The 23040-nt window shown below is 39.5% G+C and overlaps 1 protein-coding gene and 1 non-coding gene across 9 annotated transcripts in view; one reads left to right on the top strand and one right to left on the bottom strand.

Annotated features, from left to right (window-relative positions):
• Positions 1-23040, bottom strand: part of LRP6 (LDL receptor related protein 6) — a 162809-nt gene that overhangs the window by 109420 nt on the left and 30349 nt on the right. The window lies entirely within an intron of this gene.
• Positions 6886-6992, top strand: LOC129483602 (U6 spliceosomal RNA). The gene has a single exon (XR_008658124.1). It is a non-coding gene; the product is annotated as a U6 spliceosomal RNA (small nuclear RNA).

Raw genomic sequence — 23040 nt, 5'->3', positions numbered from 1 at the left:
GGACAGGGTTACGTGTAAGTCCTGAGCTTTTCCAGTCAGACAAATCAACCCCAGCTTTGAAAAACTGAATCAACAAAAGATGGAGGATGTAGAGGTCAAAGAGGAAGCAGCGACAGAAGCAAGCCCCATAAGCAATCCATTCTGGTGAGGTTGAAGGCAATAGCAACAGCTAATTTACTCCAGTTTGAATTAATTAATTCTTCCAGCTGGGCACGGTGGTTCACGCCTGTAATCCCAGCACTTTGGGAGGCTGAGGCGGGCGGATCACCTGAGGTCAGGAGTTCGAGACAGCCAGGCCAACATGGTAAAACCCTGTCTCTACTAAAAATACAAAAATTAACCGGGTGTGGTGGCACACGCCTGCAGTCCCAGCTACTAGGGAGGCTGAGGCAGGAGGATCACTTGAACCCAGGAGGCAGAGGTTGCAGTAAGCTGAGATCGTGCCACTACATTCCAGTCTGGACAATAGAGCAAGAACCCGTCTCAAAAAAAAAAAAAAAAAAAAAAAAAAAAATTCTTCCTTCATCCAGTTTTAAAAGGGAACACTGACAACAGTTTTGGGAGTATCTGTCACCTTACGTCAGAGAAAGTACAAATAGTGTGAACATGTCACCTAACAGTGATGCCTTCACTGGACCAGCTCTGCAGTATAGTACGTAGCATTGTTCCTGCACAAGACTGGTTCTTCTACCCTTTAGGAAATTCTATGAGTAGCACAATATCCTCTTTAATCACAAAGCCATTTACGATTAAAGTAGAGGGATTTCTATTATTTAAGACTATGAACACTAACGCATATTTTCCTTTTTTTTTTTTTTTTTTTTTTGAGACAGGGTCTCACTCCATCACCCAGGCTGCCATGCAGTGGTACAATCTCAGCTCACTGCAACCTCCACCTCCTGGGCTCAAGCAATCCTCCCACCTCAGCCTCCTGAGTAAATGGGAGCACAGGAGTGCGCCACCACACCCGGTTAATTTTTTCTATTTTTAGTAGACACAGGGTTTCACCACATTGCCCAGGCTGGTCTCAAACTCCTGAGCTAAAGTGATCCACCTACCTCAGTCTCCCAAAGTGCTGGGATTACAGGCATGAGCCACCACGCCCAGCCTAACACATATTCTTAAATCACAACGACATCCCAAAGCACCACTTTAAAGTTTAGATAAAGTAACTTCAACCCTTGCTCTGACAAAGTCTCGTATCTTAGAACCCCCTACCTTCTACAAGTGGCATGTTTGCAAAGTCTCACAGTTCTTCCCACAATCTACTATGACCTCTCTCTCCTTAAGAACTAATGTCAATATTCGTGAGACTGGTTAGCAGAAAATTGTCAGCTAAATCACATCCTGACCCTTCTTTCTGTACACACATTTAAAACAATATCTTGATGCAAACTAATATAAAAGGAACTATTACAGATGCAAAAGCCAACTTAACATTAGACTTTTGTATTTATATCACCATAAACAATGAAGTGTAAGAGAAAACCCAATTGAACAGTTTGGTTTACCCATGCCTTCATAACTTCAAAACCCAATAATCATCAATACATAATGATCACAAGATAACCAGTTCTTGGATATTAAGAAACTAGAATTGTTGCTTTAGCATGTTTCTTAGACTGTGCACCTCCCCCTCTTCCCTCTCTGACACACACACACAAAATAACAGCGTCAACAGCATCAGCAACATCATGAAATACCTACAGCAAAAAATTTCAACCCTGGCAGCACTTGAGAATGACCTAAGAAACTTATTTAAAAATATCCATTATGTGGGTTCTTTCATCAGAGATTCTGATTCAATTGGTCTGGGCTCAAACCCAGGAATCAGTATTTTTTTAACAGCTTCCCAAGGAACTCTAATGCACTCACACAGGGCTTAGAACCAGTGAAGAGGAACATAATATTCTCAAGCACCTGTTTATCCATAGCATTCTATTCTTGCACAGCTGGTGTTAATGTATTTAACTCATTAACCACTGACCCTAAATATTAGCTAATCATTAAGCTCCAGTTGGTACTCGCCTGTGTGGAGGTTACCACATAGTCTGGGAGGATGGTGTTGGACTGTGTCATCTATAATTTTGGCTTCAGAGAATAGAGTAAAATATGACTGAGATTTAATTGGTGGTTTTTCTGAATTGATCTAGGAGTGATTTGCTAAATGCTTTATGTACTTATACCCTTCCACTGTGCAAGACCATATAGGGGAACAAAGCAACAACTAAAATTCCTTCTCACACAATGGCTTTTCACATTTCCTTCAAAAGCTCTACAAATTGAGAAGGGGGATTTGAAAAGTTCACAAGTACTGCCTAAATTTTACTAAGCAGTAAATTTTACTAAGTAAAAATACACACATCTGTGAGAATAAAAGTAGATTTTCAAATTTCCTCTATAACCTTTCAAGCTTTTGGCACCCAATTTTATATATTTATAGCGATAACCATATATATATATATATATATATATATATATATATATATATATATATATATATATAAAGAAAGATTACGGCGGGGTGCAGTGGCTCACGCCTGTAATCCCAGCACTTTGGAAGGTTGAGGCGGGCGGATCACCTGAGGTCAGGAGTTCAAGACCAGCCTGACCAACATGGTGAAATCCCATCTCTACTAAAAATACAAAAAAATTAGCCGGTTGTCGTGGTGGGTGCCTGTAATCCCAACTACTCGGTAGGCTGAGGCAAGAGAATTGCTTGAACCCAGGAGGCAGAGGTTGCAGTGAGCCAAGATCACGCCATTGCACTCCAGCCTGGGAGACAGAGCAAGACTCCATCTCAAAAAAAAAAAAAAAAAAAAGAAAGAAAGATTCCATTCTTGCGGGGGGAACATTCCAACATTCCAAGACCCACAGTGGATGCCTGAAACTGCAGAGTACCAAACCCTATATATACTATGTTTTTTCCTATATATATATATATATACTTATGACAAAAGTGTGGTCCATGAATCAATCAAGCTCCATCCTAGATCTACAGAATCGGAATCTGCACTGTAATAAGAGAATAAAACCAAAATATTATCTTTCCTTACATTAGTCTTTGTAACATCAAAAATACATAGTAAATGTATAGTAATAAAAGTTATATATACAATCCTAAAAACAACACTAACGAATATTTCTAGGATAAGTGTATAAAGCATTTAGCAAATCACTCCTAGATCAATTCAGAAAAACCACCAATTAAATCTCAATCATATTTTACTCTATTCTCTGAAGCCAAAATTATAGATGACACAGTCCAACACCAAAATAAAATATTTTAAATTATCCTCCCAGACTATGTGGTAACCTCCACACAGGCCATTAGTTAAGAATAATAACAATTATAAAGATGCTCCAAGGATTTTAAGAAATACCTCCCTAATTATTTCACTCAAGTTCTTCATTTCATCAGGAAAAAAAAAAAGAGGACCTAAGACCTGAATTTTCCCCAACCATTTAGATGCATGTGATGGTCATTTATCTGAGCCTCCCAGAATGACTGGGAAATGAACATCCTACAAGTCTTGCCACAAACCAAGTGTTTAACAGAAAACTAGGTACAAGTATTAGCTACACTGAAACCCTGTTGCTGTGTTTTCCCTTGGGAATGATGGCTAAGGTAGAACCATGCCACACATATTTAAACAATAATTTACATAACATTACAAATACTGTAAAATACAACCACTAACTCTTATGATGAAGGAATCTGCACTTGTTTTTATCAATACAATCTTTCATCTTGAGGGCCATTCAACAATATGACTGGTAATACATAGGTATGGGCCTAGGACCCTCCCCCAGTCTGTGAGATCTGACAAATCCTACAGTATTTTTTAAATCAAATGCTAAAAATATTAATTATACTTTTCTACTACTCCTATCTTAATTTTTAATGTGTATAAATTCCAAGGCTGAGATTATTTTTCATTGTTTTAAGGTTAATCAACTAACCTTATTTAAAATGTACACTGTATATATTAAGCTAAACATGGACTAAACACTGATGTCTCCAATTCTAATCCTTTACCACATGGATCACTCTAGCCTCCTTCTCCTTGCTTGTAACTTTCCATTCCAAAAGTGAGAAATCTGGCTCCCACAATCCACCATCCACTTATACTTAACTATTTAACTCTAGTATACATTACTAGAGGTATCAGAATTGCAGTATCAGAATTGTTAACTGTACCTTTAAATGAAGCAATATTATCAACTAATGTACACTACAAGTAGAGAATATGTGCAGTGCTTTTTGCCTTTAGTATTATAGGCACTATGCATCTCCAAAATTAATGAGATCAACAGTTTTCCCCCATCACCCACTTCAATGAGGTTGTTTTATACATCTCTAATACAATTAGATTCTTTGTCTCAATCTGCATTCCATCCTGGAATCCCCCAGCCTCCTAAAAGATGGTCTTTTAAAATTTGTATTCATTAAGGTCCACGCTTTCTGCTATAAAGTGCTATGGGTTTTGACATCTGTGTAGTATGCTTTTGTCCTGTGTTTCTCATCTTCTACATATTTGTATACATATTTCCACAGTCATCTTCAATGCTACCAAACAGAGTGCAGAGTCTACATGCTTGCAGGCTTATCTCCATGCACATACCACTTTTTTTTTCCCCCACAATCTCTAGGAGACTCATTTCAGAAAACTTCACTTTCAGATTACTAACAGTTGTCTGCTCATGATTAGGCTTCAAAAGAAAAATGTTAAATTTATTTATATAAAAAACAGATTTCATATCTTTATTTTACAACCACATTCTCTATCACTTATGTGTCTATCAAAAATAAATTAATGAAAGCTTGAAAACAGTTATGAATTCATTATACTGCTTTCACATCCACTTCAAACTTCCTATACATAAACTGATATGTTATGGGTTCACTTACCCAGCTCAGTCTTGCTATAAGGATTTTTAAACAAAATCAGTCCAGTCCACTGAACAGTATCAGCTTACTGCAGGTACACTGTCTTTCATAATAAATAACAGTATCAGTAGCGCAATACCAACACACAAGGGAACTAGACTAAGACCAAGGATATAAATAAGGTAAGAACATACCTATTCCCTGGATGCCTGCCTGAATCCAAATTAAAACCCTCTGAATGGCCGGGGGTGGTGGCTCACACCTGTAATCCCAGCACTTTAGGAGGTCCAGGCAAGCGGATCACCTGAGGTCGGGAGTTCTAGACCAGCCTGACTAACATGGTGAAACCCCATCTCTACTAAAAATACAAAAATTAGCCAGTTGTGGTGGCAGGCACCTGTAATCCCAGCTACTTGGGAGGCTGAGGCAGGCGAATCACTTGAACCCAGTGGGTGGAGGATGGGAGGATGCAGTGAGCCAAAATCACACCACTGCACTCCAGCCTGGGCGACAAAGCAAGACTCCACCTGGCCGGGGTGGGTGCGGGGAGGGGGGAAGAAGCTTGGAAATCGTCACTCTATCCTAATAGTGAGTAAAAAGCTAAATGACAACAACAAAGATCAACAACTCTTCTTAGATCCATCAGAGAAGTAAGGTTCACAGGGCAAACCACTGCCCCAACAATTGGATAGACAGACAAGGTGATACAAAGGATCATAATTTATCAAAGCAGAAATCCATGGACAAAAACCTCTCTACAGGAGCCAGCACCCGAGTAGGAAAACCTAAATTGCAACTGATGACTTGCTGGAGGCTTAGTATGGACAAATCTGAAAGTTAAAAACTCTAGGGACACTTTTTTTAGTTTTACCTCCAGGAGCTCTACCAGGTTCTCATAGTAAAGATCCGAGCCAGTGCGGTGGCTCACTCCTGTAACCCCAGCACTTTGAGAGGCCGAGGCAAGTGAATCACTTGAGGTCAGGAGTTTGAGACCAGCTGGACCAACATAGTAAAACCCCATCTCTAATAAAAATACAAAAATTAGCTGAGCATCCTGGAGGACACCTGTAATCCCAGCTACTCAGGAGGCAGAAGCAGGAGAATCACTTGAACCTGGGAGGCAGAGGTTGCACTGAGCCGAGATCACACCATTGCACTCCAACCTAGGCGACAGAGCAAAACTGTGTCTCAAAAAAAAAAAAAAAAAAAAAGAGAGAGACCCGAGAAAAATACCCACTGCTGCCTGTGCAAGGAGAGTTCTTGTAAGGCTATAGTTCTGGTAAGGTCTGCCCTCAAGAAAATCCATCTTACTATAGCCTAACCAACCTGGGGGAAGGAAAATATCCAGCTCCACCTCCCTCTCGCAGTCTACACAGAAGAGAAATACTTAACTCCAACCTCCTCTAACCATTCTGTCCCACCTAAGGGGATGAAAGGAACTGAGAAGCACTTGCGAAGCTCACAGCCCAGGGCAATGGCTGACTAAACAACTGAAATATAGTCATTGAACTACAGAATATTTTTTCTCTCCCCACAGCTTACCATCACATTACAAAAGGCCTATATATCACAATTTCTTTTATCTGATATGTCATATCCGGCTTTCAACAAAAACTTACAAGGCATACTAAAAGACAAAAAAGCAGTTTGAAGAGACAGAGCAAGTATCAAACCAGATTCAAATATGGAAAGAATATTGCAATAAACAGAAAAGAATTTAAAGCAACTATGATTAATATGCTAAGGATGCTAATGGGAAAAAACAGACAACATGGAAGAATAGACTGATAATATAAGCAAAGGGAAAAATCAAAGAGAAATGCTGGAGACCAAAAACACTGTAACATAAATGAAGAATGCCTTTGATGGGTTCATTAGTATACTGTACATGGCTGAGGAATCTGAGCTTGAGAATATGTCAATAGAAACTTCCAAAGCTGAAAAGCAAATTTTTTAAAAAGACCAAAAAAAAGAGAACAGAATATCTAAGAACTGCATTCAATTCAGCAGCACATACACTAACACTGGAACAATTCACAGAAGATCAGCATGGCCCCTGCGCAAGGATAACATGCAAATTCGTGAAGCGTTCGTATTTTTATAATATATATTTTTAAAAACAATAAGAATTGTGGGACAACTATTATACAAAAGGTACAACATACACATAGTGAGAATGCAGAAAGAGAAAATATTTGAAGCAGTAATGACAGAATTCCACACAAACTAATGTCAGACAGCAAACCACAGATCTAGTCAGCTCAGAGAACAAGCGGGAAAAGGCAAAACAAAACAAACCACCACCTACACCTTGGCATATCATATTCAAACTGCAGAAAATGAAAAAAAAATTAAATCTTAAGCAAGAAAAAACACCTTACTTGTAGAAGAGCAGGATTACATCCAACTTATCCTCATAAACCATACAAGCAAATAGAGAATAGAGTGAAATATTTTAAAATTCAAGAGAAAGGAAAAAGAAAAAACTACTAGCCTGGAATTCTCTACCCTGCAAAATTATCCTTAAAAAGTGAAGGAGAACTAAAGACTTTCTCAAGACCAACAAAAATTGAGGGATTTGTTACCAGTAGACCTGCCTTTTAAGAAATGTTAAAAGTAGTTCTTCAGGAAGAAAAATAATATAGGTCAAAAATAGATATACAAAAAGAAAGTAACAGCATTAGAGAAGGAATAAGTGAAGGTAAAATAAAAACTTATTTTCCTTAATTTTTTTTTTTTAAATTGAGACAGAGTTTTACTCTTGTTGCCCAGGCTGGAGTACAATGGCACAATCTCACCTCACTGCAACCTCCACCCCCCAGGTTCAAGCGATTCTCCTGCCTCAGTCTCCAGAGTAGCTGAGATTACAGGCACGCACCACCATGCCAGGCTAATTTTTTGTATTTTTGGTAGAGACAGGGTTTCACCATGTTGGCCGGGCTGGTCTTGAACTCCTGACCTCAGGTGATCCACCCACCTTGGCCTCCCAAAGTGCTGGGATTACAGGCATGAGTCACCACACCTGGCCTTTTCTTATTCTTAATTCAGCTAACAGGTAACAGTTTGTTCAAAATAGTAACAGCAACAATGTAGTCAATGATTTTAGCTTATATATAAGCGAAATGAATGATGGCAACAATACAGGGGATGGAAGGGAGAAATTAGGAGTATTTTGTTTCAGCCAATTTTGTTGTAAGCCCAAAACTGTTCTAAAAAATGGTCTTTTATTTAAAAAAACAAAAAACAAATAAAAGGCAAGAGGGGAGCCCTTTCTGCTTCAGTTTGCTGTTGTGTAAAGCTTGGCACTCATTTTTACTGGTCAGTGGTCAATAAGACTGGTACCAAATCCTCATTTGGCACATTTCCCCAAGAGTAGCTAAATTATGTATCCAAGATAAGGATTAAGAAAGAGAGCCTGGCCAGGTGTGGTGGCTCACACCTGTAATCCCAGCCATTTGGGAGGCCAAGCGGGGGGGGGGGTGGAATCACCTGAGGTTGGGAGTTCAGGACCAGCCTGGCCAACATGGTGAAACCCCCGTCTCTACTAAAAATACAAAAATTAGCTGATGCACGCCTGTAGTCCCAGCTACTGGGGAGGCTGGAGGCATGAGAATCGCTTGAACCCGGGAGGCGGAGGTTGCAGTGAGCCCAGATCACGCCACTGCACAACAGCCTAGGTGACAGAGCGAGGCTCCATTTCAAAAAAAAAAAACAGAACCTAACAGGAAGAGATAAATGCTATGCCTAAAAGGTAACAAGTAGGTGTCTTCAGTTTATGCAGTGACCCAGTAGCAGAATGAGTCTTTAGTCTTAGGATCTGCCTTATGAGACTGTGCCCTTCTCTAGGGCAGGGGTCCTCAAGCCCCAGGCTGTGGACCAGTAGCAATCAGTGGCCTGCTAGGAACTGGCTGCACAGCAGGAGGTGAGCAGCAGGCAAGCGAGCATTACTGCCTGAGCTCTGCCTCCTGTCAGATCAGTGGCAGCATTAGTCTCAGGAGTGTGAACCTTATTGTGAACTGCGCATGCAACGGATCTAGGTTGCACACCTCCATTTGTGAATCTAATGCCTGATCTGAGGTGGCACAGTTTCATCCAGAAACCATCCCACCCACCCCGCTACTGCCCAGTTCCTGTGGAAAAACTGTCTTCCACATAACCAGTCCCTGGTGCCAAAAAGTTCAGGGACCACTGCTCTAGGGAAAGCAGAAAAATGGCAACAGGCTCCAGTGAGCCAGGAAAGAGGCATTCATTACATTCAAGGACGCAGCACTGAAGCTGACCCAAGAGGAGTGGTAGCTACTGAGGCCTGCTCAGAGGACATGGTACAGGGATGTGACGCAGGAAAAGTCCTGAGGGAAAAAAACATTCTCAAGATCTGCTAGGATATGACACAAACATTTTCTATTATGAGGAAAATGAAGAATATGGGCCCGGCACAATGGTTCACGCCTGTAATCCCAGCACTCTGGGAGGCCGAGGCAGGCGGATCACCTGAGGTCGGGAGCTCGAGACCAGCCTGACCAACATGGAGAATCCCCGCCTCTACCAAAAACACAAAATTAGCCTGGCGTGGTGGCACATGCCTGTAATCCCAGCTACTTGGGAGGCTGAGGCAGGAGAATTGCTTGAACCCGCAAGGCGGAGGTTGCTGTGAGCCGAGATCATGCCATTGCACTCCAGCCTGGGCAACAGAAGTGAAACTCTGTTTCAAAAAAAAAAAAAAAGAAGAAGAAGAATATCTCACACTGAGACTTGAAAATCTCTCCCTGAACTCAGCCATTTAAAAACTAAACTGTGACGTAAACTCCTTGACTACTTCATTTTATTTTAGACTCTTTCAAAAAATAAAGAATAATTGGTGTGCACATATTAAGGAGCAGGTTTGGTTGTTTTGTTTTTGTATTTAATCTACCTTAGAATCTACCTTAGAAACCTGTAGATACATAAAAGCACTTAACAATGAAGTCGCTTAATTCAACTAGTTGTGTATTATATTCTGCAAGGGCTTTTATCAGCAACATATTTTAAAGCCAATTTTAGTATGCTTTGGGAAACAGCGTGTGATAAATCTCTCCCTTGGCTTCTCAAAAGCTAGGCTATAGGCTTATATAGAAGAAATCTCACTTCAGCAGTAATCTTTACTAACTCTGGTTATGTAATCTATTTGGCCTCTAATTTATTTTGGCCTCAATTAGCTTTATTTTGGCTTTGAATTAAGAGAGAATGAACATATGTACTTGATACTGAATAATTAAATAAATATATGTGGTCACAGCTCCACTTTGCAATAGTATACATACACATCTGCTATTCATCCAAAAATCATGAAAACCAGGACCAGGCTGTTATATGCTGTTCATTAGCGTCCACACAAATGTAATTTTATTGCTGGGTCTGGTCTGATATTCATTTGTAATGCTTTCTGGAAAATAATCTTTAAATGGAGTGAAAGGTAGAAGATGAGCTTCATTTTAACTGGGAGGGAAGTAAAGCAAGTAAACCTATATTAAGTTTTCAAGATGTCACAATTTCTTATGCCAGGAAAATAAAAATATCTCAAACTGATAATAAGACTAGACACACAAGCCATTTTACACAAATTTACTTTATACATTTTTATTACAATCCAAAGCATTTATTTGATTAGGAAAGGATAAAACAACAAATCTTCCAAAATATTCACAAGCCCTAATTTGGTATGTATACTCAATCTGAATTCAGTTTCCCATAATGAAAATGTTCAGAAATGTTCAGTTTCAATAAATCCAGACTAAAGGGATAAAATTTCACCCTTTACAGGATGTAATTACATACAAAGGTGACTAATGAAGACATTGAGACTTCAGCTATAAAAACTAAGTGACCCAGATCTATACTGGATCATAAATCATGTCATGATCCTTGAAGTTACTTATATAATCCTACCCATAATTAAAATAAGTCATTAATATACATATTAGTGAGTATGAATAATTCTCAACTATCATGCACATGGTACATGAAAGAATAGACAATTTTAAAACATGTAAGTCAGAGTTCCTATTCTGGTAATTTGGTAAAAAGACAACCAGAAAACACTTCTTTTACAAAACATCTAGAACTACTGGTGAATCTTTTTATTTGATTTGTACATATACACAAAATAAAATATACAAACACCCCTTTAAATGTAGAACTTACCAAGAAAGTAGGGGAAATCTCCTGAGACCAAAAATGAACAGGAAAGTAAAAAGCAGTACATGGCCAGGTGCAGTGGCTCACGCCTGTAATCCCAGCACTTTAGGAAGCCAAGGCGGGCAGATCACAAGGTCAGGAGTTCGAGACCAGCCTGGCCAATATGGTAAAACCCCATCTCTACTAAAAATACAAAAATTAGCCGGGTGTGGTGGCAGGCGCCTGTAGTCCCAGCTATTTGGGAGGCTGAGGCATGAGAATGGCTTGAACCTAGGTGGCAGAGGTTGCAGTGAGCCGAGATTGTGCCACTGCACTCTAGCCTGGACAACAGAGCAAGACTCCATCTCAAACAAAAAAAAGAATAAAAAAAAGCAGTATATATTTGACCTGATGCTATGACGACCCTGGATTTTCTGATTTCAGAAACTGAGAAACTTCTGTTCCAATGACAAACCAGGGAAGATCTTGGCACACAAGACACAGTGTTAGAAGTAAGATTCCTGCACAAAGCATGGACTCTCAAAGAACAATGAAGTAGAAAGATCTGCCCACTGGCAGAGGGAGACAAGGAAGCCTTTTTTGTCTTGCTCTAGGCTCTGAAAAGGTAGGAAAGATCACCCAAGACTTCATAATCATAAGACTGCCCCTCCATAGGTTTAGAGTTTGATTTATTCTATCCACATAGTACAGAAACTCCCAACTTCAAAAATTAAATATAAAAAATGACTTCTGCTTGAATAAGGCAATGACAACATTTGATAACTCATTTACCAAAACTCAAACTAAGCCGGGCACAGTGGCTCATGCCTGTAGTCCCAGAAGTTTTTACAACAACAAAAAAAACTCGTGCTATAAGCCCAGCACTTTGGGAGGCTGAGGTGGGCGGATCACTTGAGCCCAGGAATTCAAGTCTATCCTGAGCAACACGGTGAAACCCCATCTCTACAAAAGATACAAAAATTAGCCGGATGCGGTGGCACACACCTACAGTCCTAGCTACTCGGGAGGCTGAGATGGGAGGATTGCTTGAGCCTGGGAGGCAAACGTTGCAGTGAGCTGAGACTGCGCCACTGACGGAGTGAGACTCTGCCGCAAAAAAAAACAAAAAAACCCTCAAACTTCACACTTGAGATCTGTGCAATTTACTGTATATAAATTATACTTTAAAAAGTTAAGTGGTTGGCTGGGCACGGTGGCTCACAACTGTAATCCCAGCACTTTAGGAGGCCAAGGCGGGCAGATCATGAGGTCAGGAGATCAAGACCATCCTGGCTAACACGGTGAAACCCTGTATCTACTAAAAAAATACAAAAAATTAGCTGGGCGTGGTGACGGGTGCCTGTAGTCTCAGCTTATTGGGAGGCTGAGGCAGAAGAATGGCGAGAACCCGGGAGGCAGAGCTTACAGTGAGCCGAGATCGTGCCACTGCACTCCAGCCTGGGCAACAGAGTGAGACTCTGTCTCAAAAAAAAAAATAAAATAAAAGTTAAGTGGTCACTGGAAACACCTCCAGTGAACTTGGCAAAAGCAACCCAAAATCTCTCTGGAAGAATATGCCCCCAAGTCACTCAGAATTCTCAAGGACAGCCTCTCTGAAGATCTGCTCACAGTCCAAAACTATATAAAACACTCGAGGAAACATTTAACCTTAAGCAAGAATCCAGCAGGTGTTTAAAAAAAAAAAACAGAAGTAGATTCTTAAGAACTTCAGAAAACTGAACAACTTGATAGAGATTATAAATATTTAAATGATTAAAACACATAAAAGATGGAATAAAATATGACACAAGAAAAGACATCATCAAACAATAACATATCTCTAATAAGAAAATACAAGAAGCAATCCTCAGTGCATGCTAAAATAATCAATAGATGAGTGGTTAATAAGGAACTAGGTATTTGGCAAAATACAAAAGGATCATCCCACAAATAACTTAGGGACGCAAGAGGAAAGGGCTCAGCTTACAAATAAAGATAGTAACTTTCAGGCACTAGAGTCAAAAACCAAATATCATGACAAAAGATGCACCTAACATCCCAACTGCTCAGAAAATTTGACCATCTGAATCTACTGAATAATCTTAGCATCACTACAATATAGGACAACTTCTGATGTGACAAATACAAAGTACTCAGTACTACCTATGAGGCATTCATGCCAAAATGTCTCTAATCAAGTCTTCAAATCTAATTTTTCTTTCCAAGTAACACAGGGGGATAAAAATAAACCCAGTACCACAATAATTCGTTAGGAAAAAAAAAAAATTGCCCGGGCACAGTGGCTCATGCTTGTAATCCCAGCACTTTGGGAGGCCAAGGTGGGTGGATCACGAGGTCAGGAGATCAAGACCATCCTGGCTAATGCGGTGAAACTCCGCCTCTACTAAAAATACAAAAAAATGCCGGGCCCGGTGGCTCACGCTTGTAATCCCATCACTTTGGGAGGCCGAGGGGGCGGATCACGAGGTCAGGAGATCGAGACCATCCTGGCTAACACGGTGAAACCCCGTCTCTACTAAAAATACAAAAAATTAGCCGGGTGTGGTGGCGGGCACCTGTAGTCCCAGCTACTCGGAGAGGCTGAGACAGGAGAATGGCGTGAACCCGGGAGGCGGAGCTTGCAGTGAGCTGAGATTGTGCCACTGCACTCCAGCCTGGGAGACCGAGCGAGACTCCATCTCAAAAAAAATAAATAAATAAATAAATAATAAAAATACAAAAAAATTAGCCGGGTGTGGTGGTGGGCGCCTGTAGTCCCAGCTACTCGAAAGGCTGAGGCAGAAGAATGGCGTGAACCCGGGAGGCAGAGGTTGCAGTGAACCGAGATCATGCCACTGCACTCCAGCCTGGGCAACAGAGCCAGACTCCATGTCAAAAAAATAAATGAATGAATGAATGAAAATAAAAAATCTGGGACATTCTGTAGGACAGCTGACCCAGTCTTTTCAATTAAGTCAACAAGGTGAGAGATAAAAAGGGAAAGGGGGAGGACCAACTGAACTGCTCTAGAAAAACCACGTGCAACTTGTAAACCAAATGTTTGGACTCTGATTTCAAACAACCAACTATAAAGCAACATTTCTGAGACACAGATACCTGAGTATGAACAGACTAATTTATAACGTTAAAGAACTGTTCATTGCAAGGTGTGTGACAGACAGTGGCATTATGATTCTAGAAAAAAAGTATTTTTTAGAGATGCAAAATAAAGTATTTACAAGTGAAATGTCAATGTGTGAATCTGCTTTAAAATATCTCAGCTAATTTAAAAAAAAAAAAAAAACCAGCCTAAAAGCCTACATATAGAGAGTAGTTGAATAAACTATGGTACACTCACACAATGGTATACTACGCACTGGCAAAAAAGAATGAGGAAGATCTCTATGAAATGATATGGAATGACATTCAAAATGTTAAGTTTTGGCCGGGCACGGTGGCTCATGCCTGTAATTCCAGCAATTTGGGAGGCCAAGGCAGGTGGATCACAAGGTCAGGAGTTTGAGACCAGCCTGACCAACATGGAGAAACTCCATCTCTACTAAAAATACAAAATTAGTCGGGGGTGGTGGTGAATGCATGTAGTCCCAGCTACTTGGGAGGCTAAGGCAGGAGAATTGCTTGAACCCAGGAGGCGGAGGTTGCGGTGAGCCGAGATCGCACCATTACACTTCAGCGTGGGCAACAAGAGCGAAACTCCGTCTCAAAAAAAAAAAAAAAAATTAGCAAGGCATGATGGCACATGCCTGTAGTCCCAGCTACTTGAGAGGCTGAGGCCAAAGAATCACTTGAACCCCGGGAGGCAGAGGTTGCAGTGAGCCCAGATCGTGCCACTACACTCCAGCCTGGGCGACAGAGCGAGACTCCGTCTCAAATAAAAAAAGAGTTAAGTTTAAAAAGAACATGCAAACGAGCATCTACAGTATGTTACTCTTTCATGTAAGAAACGAGGATTATAAGAATATACACATTCACAGCTAGGTACGGTGGCTCATGCTGTAATTCCAGCACTTTGGGAGGCTGAGGTGGGCGGATCATGAGGTCAGGAGTTCGAGACCAGCCTGACCAACATGGTGAAACCCCGCCTCTACTAAAAATACAAAAATTAGCCAGGTGTGGTGGCGCACATCTGTTAATCCAGCTACTCAGGAGGCTGAGGCAGGAGAATCACTTGAACCCAGGATGCAGAGGTTGCAATGAGCCAAGATGGTGCCACTGCACTCTGGGTGACCGAGAGAGACTACATCTCAAAAATAAAGAATATACACATTCACATTCTGAGAATGGAGGTATAATAAAAGAAAAAAAGAATATACACACTTATCAACTCATTTGTACATAAACAAATTCACAAGAAAAAAGCAGAAATTATTAAGACTAAGATACCTACAGAGAGTGGTGGAGAAAGACTGGAAAAAAGGGGGTAGGAGATGGGACCAGGATAGAAGGGATGGGGAAGAAGAACACTTTTCTGAGTATAAATTTTTGTATTATTTTTTACTCTTAGGAACACGTCAATTGTTTCACCTAACACCAAAGTAAATTCGTTTCTCACAATGGTGGTATAGGCTAATGATTTTAAAACTCCCTTAATGTGTACACTAAGATGGGCAAATAAGAAAATCTATCATGAATAATGAGAGCCAGGTTTCTCACTATCACAAAATAGAAGTAAATATCCCAAGTAAAAAAGGGAGAAGGCTACAATGATGATTTTGTGGTAGTAGATTGGAATTGGCGATAACATGAATTTGTTTTTACATATAGCAAAGACGCAGAACTAGCGGTATGTGTGTCTACACACATCATATATTTCCTAACTCTGTCCACTGAGAGGTACTAAATACAATAAAAGAAAATACAGCCAGGAGCAGTGGCTCACACCTGTAATGTCACGCACTTTGGGAGGCCGAGGCAGGCGGATCACCTGAGGTTGGGAGTTTGAGACCAGCCTGACCAACATGCAGAAACCCTGTCTCTACTAAAAATACAAAATTAGCCAGGCATGGTGGTGCATGCCTGTAATCCCAGCTACTCGGGAAGCTGAGGCAGGAGAATCACTTGAACCCGGGAGGCGGAGGTTGCAGTGAGCCGAGATCACGCCATTGCACACCAGCCTGGGCAACAAGGACAAAACTCCGGCTCAAAAAAAAAAAAAGAAAAAGAAAAAAGAAAATCCAATAGCAAAAAGCATACCCAGTTTCCACATCTTCATTTCTAAATACCATTCTCTAATAAAAGAAGCCAGAACTCCTTGGAGAAACAATTGATTCAAGGAGTGGAACAGAAAAAGGACACAATGAGTGTGGACTGTCTGGAGTCGCCAGAAAGTAAATAAGTACTTAAAAAACAGTGAGGGCGACTGGACGCGGTGGCTCACGCCTGTAATCCCAGAACTTTGGGAGGCCGAGGTGGGCGGATCACGAGGTCAGGAGATCGAGATCATCCTGGCTAACACGGTGTGAAACCCCATCTCTATTAAAAAATACAAAAAATTAGCTGGGCGTAGTGGCGGGCGCCTGTAGTCCCAGCAACTCGGGAGGCTGAGGCAGGAGAATGGCGTAAACCCGGCAGGCGGAGCTTGCAGTGAGCCGAGATGGCACCATGGCACTCCGGCCTGGGTGACAGAGTGAGACTCTGTCTCAAAAAAATAAATAAATAAATAAATAAATAAATAAACAATGAGGGCACGTACAAATGACTCAGGAATCAACTTCAAAGAGCTCCCAGTGGCCAAATCTGCAACAATTTGAGCAAGAAAATCATGACCGTTTTGGATTATAACCTACAGGATAAAATAAATGCCCATGAATCCATACTCAATGTATCAGAAAAACATTTTTCCTTCTCTCACAGGGTCAACGTAACAGAACACTTCTGACACCAGATTGCTGGGCGGGGTGACGGGGGGTTCCCCACACCAAGCAATTCTACAACACCAGCTGGGTGTCCTACAAGCCAGTTCAATTCTGACACTATATATGTGAAGACGGCATCAGATTCCAGTAACAGGTTCGGTCCTAAAAGACTGCGCCCACCAGTGCAGGCACCCGTGCTTCTGACTGGCCAGCTATGAACTGGAGGTTCCCACAATCCCCTCCTCAGGTTCAATCATTTGCTAAAGTAGCTCACAGAACTCAGGGAAACACTTTATTTATATTTATCAGTTTATTATAAAGGATATTACAAAGGATACAGATGAACAACCACATGGAAAAGATACATAGGGAGAGATCTAGAAGGGTCACGAGCACAGGAGATTCCATCCTAATGAAACATGAAAATGCATGTGTTCACCAACCCAGAAGTTCTCCAAACCCCCGTAGTTCAGGGATTTTTTTTTTACAGAGGCTTCTTATATAGGCATGACTGATTATTAGCTCTATCTCCAGTCCCTCTCCCCTTCCCAAGGATGTGAAGTGGAGCTGAAAGTTTCAAGCTTCTAATCATGGCTTGGTCTTTCTGGTGACCAGCTCCCCTCCAGAAGCCTACCAAGAGTTGCCTCATTAGAACAAAAGATGTTCCTATCACCCAGGAAATTCCAAGGGATTAGGAGTTCCATGTCAGGCACTGGAGTCAAAGACCAAATATTAGAACAAAAGATGCACCTAGCACCCCTACTGCTCAGGAAATTACAAGGGTTTTAGAAGCTCTGTGCCAAGAATCAGGGGACAGAGACCAAACATATTTTCACAGTATCACACTAATATAAATAACTGAATAAATAAATGAGACAAACAGGACAGCTCTACGTTAAGGTAGAAGTCTAATAACGTGCACAGAAGGAATAATGGAACTAGAAAAATCGCTATTTGGCAAACAGCAAACACCACAGTAATAATTACTACAGGCAAAAACCATCAAGCAATGCTAAAATTTGTGGATAAAAGTATGATGAGAAACAGGATAACTGCACAGCCTCCAACATATATTGCAAGGAAAAAATAGTAACTACAGTGAAAAAAAAACTAGCAGACAAAACCATAACCAAGTGATCAACTGTAACATCACCCAGTATCCACATAATGTGCCTGCTGACAGGATGCCCTGAGAAGGGCATAATACCACTTCTGTGGTATTCTTGCCAAAAATGTATAACTTTAATCAAATCACGAGAAACAGCAAATAGAGCCAAACTGAGGAACATTGTACAAATGACTGGCCAATAATCTTCAGAAATGTCCAGGTTATGAACAATGAAGAAAGATTTCCAAAACATCTCAGAAAAGGCCGAGGCGATAACTAAGTGCAAAATGGTATCCTGGACCAGAGAAAGGACTAATGGGGAAAACGGAGAAATTCAAATATGGTCTACAGATTAGTTAATAGTATTCTATTAACATTAATTCCTGGTTACATAACTGTTCTATGGTTATACAAAATGTCAATATTTAGGGAAGCTGGGTGAAAGTTATACCAGAACTATGTACAATTTTTGCAACTTTTTTCCAAGTCTAAAATTACTGATATAGTGTTTTCTCTAATTTTATGTAGCTGAAATTTCTTCATACGGGGGCACAAGGAACTTCTAAAAAAATTAAAATATAGTCACTGATATTAAAACCTCAATTAACATATTAAACTACAAAATTAGGCACAGCTGAAGAAAGAATTTTGTTATCTAGATGGCAGGTACAAAAAAAAAAAAAAACCCAGAAAGTGGCTCAGAGAAATAATGAGAGAGAAGATAAAAGAGCAAAATTAAGAGGAAAGGAACAGGGAATTAGAAGGGAACACATATCGAACAAGAGTTCCAAAGGAAACTAAGGAGAATGGAGGAAAATTAAGAAAAAAAATGGATAAGAATTCTCTAGAATTAACAAACAACAAAAATGCTTAGATTCTAGAAATATGAATCCTAAGCAGGATAAATAAAAATATATCCACATCTAGACACAGGGTAGACAAAGCTGCAAAATACCAAAAATCAAGAGAAGCTTTTAAAAACCAGAAAAATATTAAAAAGATAAATGATAAATTACAAAGTAACACAGACTTAATCGTACCAACAATTAAAGCCATACACCCTCAAAGGTCTGAGTGAAAATAACTAATCACAGAGAATTCTATACCCAACTAATTATCATTTCAAGCATAAGGACAAAATAAATACATTTTTAGACAAAGACCAAGAGTTACTATTAACAGACCCTTACTGAAAGAAACATTAAAGGGCATACTTCAAACAAAAGGAAGCTGAATCCAAATGGATTAACTGGGATGCAAAAAGCAATGCTAAAACAAAAAACTGATACACTGAGTATACCTAAAAACATAGAACTTTTTTTAAAAGGTCCTTTAAACAAAGCTACCATGTTGAATTTTTTAAAGTAGTTCAACTTGTAAAAAAAAAAACACACACAAAAAACAAAAAACCATGGCTTCAGTAAGATACCTTTCACAAAGAAAAAAAAGCACCAAACATGGAATTCAAAAATTTCAACTAAGAATATAGCTCCCTCTCATTTTATCTTGGTCAAAGGCCTTGGTTTCTTCACCCAAAGAAGGGAAGGAAGGCATTTAGCTAGAGGATCCTTAAGATTCCCTCCCAGTTCTAGGATTCAAGGGATAGAAAACAGACCTTCCCAATTTAACAGAACATCTTTCAAAACTGTAAGTTGTTTACACCAAGATCCTTCATACATAGGGCCAGTGCTTTAAAGCAAGATCCAGTCTGAAGCTTTAGATTTTAAATAATTGGCTATCTGCTTCTATGCAAAAGCCAACTGGAAACAGATATGATCTCAGAAAAAGAACAAAGAAAATAACGCAATTTTAAACTGTTCCATTTTTAAAGAGCTAATGGAGGAAGGAAAGGCACGGTCCAAGTGGTAGGACAACCAAAACAGTATAAAACTCAGTAAGTTTAAGTGAAAATTTCTAAAAGAAATATAGTATCAATATCAATTGTTACAAAAATAAAAACAATCATATTTTATTCCTAGTTCACAAATTAGCTGACAAACCCTGCCTTCCAAAATCTTAAAGATTCATTGTAATTTCTGAAGAGTCATCAACTCTGGAATACATTGAAGGTAGACAAAATCCCCAAATGCAGGCAGCCTATACTCATAAAAGTACCCTATTCTTTTTTTTTTTTTTCATCTCCAGCCACACAGAGGAAGGTATCCTGTTCTTTATCATCACCAAGTTTCAATCTTCTACTAAGGATGAATGAAAAGCTCAATGCTACATGCAAAGAAAGCTTTTATTAAAAAGCAAAGCTATTAAAATACTGTGTTATGTAAAGGCATTCAGTTATACTACAACTACTCCCCTTCAAAATTCCTTCAATAAATGCTACGAGATATGGAGCATAAAAAAGTAGACAATACAATTGAAACTTATTAATTTGAGACACAGTGATGGATATCACTTGATATAAAGAAACTAAAACTGGATGAGAGTTAAGACATTTTTAAGAAAAAAGCCCTACATTAACGTTTGAGAACACATGTACACACACACACACACACACACACACACAGAGACACACCACGAGTTTGTTGTTTGTTAATTCCCAAGACCTTGATTCATATGCCATTCAAGCTAAACCTATAATCCAGATATCCCGAAAAGATTAGTGGTTCTTCTAACACATCACTCTTAATTTTTAGATAATGATCTCAAAAAACCTCATCTCCAAACATATGTGAATCTATATAATCTGCCTAAAAGTAACTGGCTACATTTTCCACTTTCCATACAAAAAGAATCTTTTTATGGTCGGGCACAGTGGCTCACGCCTGTCATGCCAGCACTTTGGGAGGCCAAGGCGGGCAGATCACGAGGTCAGGAGATCGAGACCATCCTGGCTAACATGATGAAACCCGTTTCTACTAAAAATACAAAAAATAAGCCAGGTGTGGTAGCAGGTGCCTGTAGTCCCAGCTACTCGGGAGGCTGGGCAGGAAAATGGTGTGAACCCGGGAGGCAGAGTTTGCAGTGATCCAAGATCGCGCCACTGCACTCCAGCCTGGGCAACAGAGCGAGACTCCATCTCAAAAATAAATAAATAAATAAATAAATAAATAAATAAATAAACAAACAATAAATAAAAATACATATTTTTAAAATATAAATATTCAAAGCTGTTTAGTATAAATTCACTTCAAATTGAATCACTTTATAACAAAATCTAAAATGATTTGGAATATGAAAGGATCCTAAACGAACAAACAAAACACTCTTAAACTTGACACAGGTCCTCAACATCACCAGGATTAGTACGGTTGCTTAGCATGGTAACTGTGGAATCAGATTGAGGGGCTCCAGCATTAGGAGCAGCCACATAGGAATCACCTCTACTCACTATAACGTAAGACTACTGTTTACTGTAACTCTGGTTGTTCATTTCTCTAACAATTTCATACACACATCTTCCCGTTTCCTAGTCTGAACTGTACATTGCTAGTCATTATTATAAGGAAAAAAAATCTCAGACTAATATAATAGAGGCCAAATTTAGAGAGAGGAATAAAATCTTCCTTCAGTCTACGCTAAATGGACTGATTACACAAAGAACTCCATACATCCGAAAGCACACAGATGTCTGCACTAGTTCCCAGGGCTCAAACAATACCAGTCATTCAATAGCTTTCCTTTTACGTAAGTTGCTATGAGAGAGCTCAGTCAGCTCTTGTGAACCTCATAATCCAGGATCCTGGAACTCTGAAAAGTCTACATTTTTCCTCAGCACTGTTTTCATGTACTTTGTCTGGAACTCAAACTTCGTATTTCCCCCAAAAAATAAATCTGGAAATCATCTCTTCTGTTTGACAAATTATGTACTCTACCTATAATTACTTTTCAACTAAAACCACAATCCACGATACAAATCTAAGATCATTAACACTGAAAGATCATCTGATGAATATATTTTTCAGTGTAGGAGTTTAAAATATAATTTTAAATATGCTCCATCATATGTACATATATCAAATGTATATATACCATTTGACCAGATTCTATTTGTTTCCAGTTAAGTCGTTTTTAAAATAACCATGACACAAAACGACTTCTCAAAATTAAAAGAAATTTTGAGAGGACTGTTAAAGCCGGGGAGAGGGGGTTGAATTTACCCACTCTCTCTCCCCTACTCTCCCCTCCTCTGCCTCCCACCTTAACCACACACATCAAAAATAATACAAAATATTTCACTGGGTGTTTCACCAAGGCTTTAGTGCACAGAAAGAGTTATTCTTCACTGAACCACCTTCAGAAGCTAAATAACACTACCTTCTGTGCTCGCTTCGGCAGCACATATACTAAATAACACTACCTTCTACCTTCAAAGTACATTACTACTGATTCTTCCAATAATCTTTTTTATCAGCTAAGTCTTTGGTGAATTCTCACATTCAATAATGAGAAGTAACAAGGATAAATTAAAGCCACAGAAACTCTAAAGTATTTTTTAATCAAATGGCAAAATTACTTCAGAAGATACTTATCAGACCTGCTACCCAGAAGTAAAGCTGATTAGTTTTGGGGAACAAAATGAAGATGATTAATTTACTCACTAAACTGTTAGATACTGAAGAGTCAAGAAGAACCATATACATTTAGTTCCCTTTAATAACATACTATCAGGTAATCATTAATCTCTTACAGAAATAATCAAGATCCCATTCCAAAATTTGGTAATGAAGCTCGTAACAGCTCTTGTGCCCCTTCTAATTATTTTAACACTCTTCCTCTCTTCACATACATGTTACATAATGCAAATAAACATGCTTTGAAGAAGAAAAAGTTGTCTCTCCCAAGTTTTCTGTCCTTAAATAAAACAGTAAAGATAAACCAAACCCCCTCTCTCCAACCAGAGTACAAAATGCAGAACTCTGAACATAATAACCATTTAATAGATATTTCATTAAATTTCAGTCATCACCCTTACAGTGGTAAGATTGAACTTGTCAAGAAGAAAAAGAGGGGGAAAAAAGAACTTTATCTTTTCACCGAAGTATTCTTCCCTAATG

The sequence above is a fragment of the Symphalangus syndactylus genome, chromosome 5 (assembly GCF_028878055.3).
Source record: "Symphalangus syndactylus isolate Jambi chromosome 5, NHGRI_mSymSyn1-v2.1_pri, whole genome shotgun sequence".
Taxonomy (NCBI): Eukaryota; Metazoa; Chordata; class Mammalia; order Primates; family Hylobatidae; genus Symphalangus; species Symphalangus syndactylus.
The sequence above is the reverse complement of the archived record's forward strand: the minus strand, read 5'-3'. Positions and strand labels throughout refer to the sequence as shown.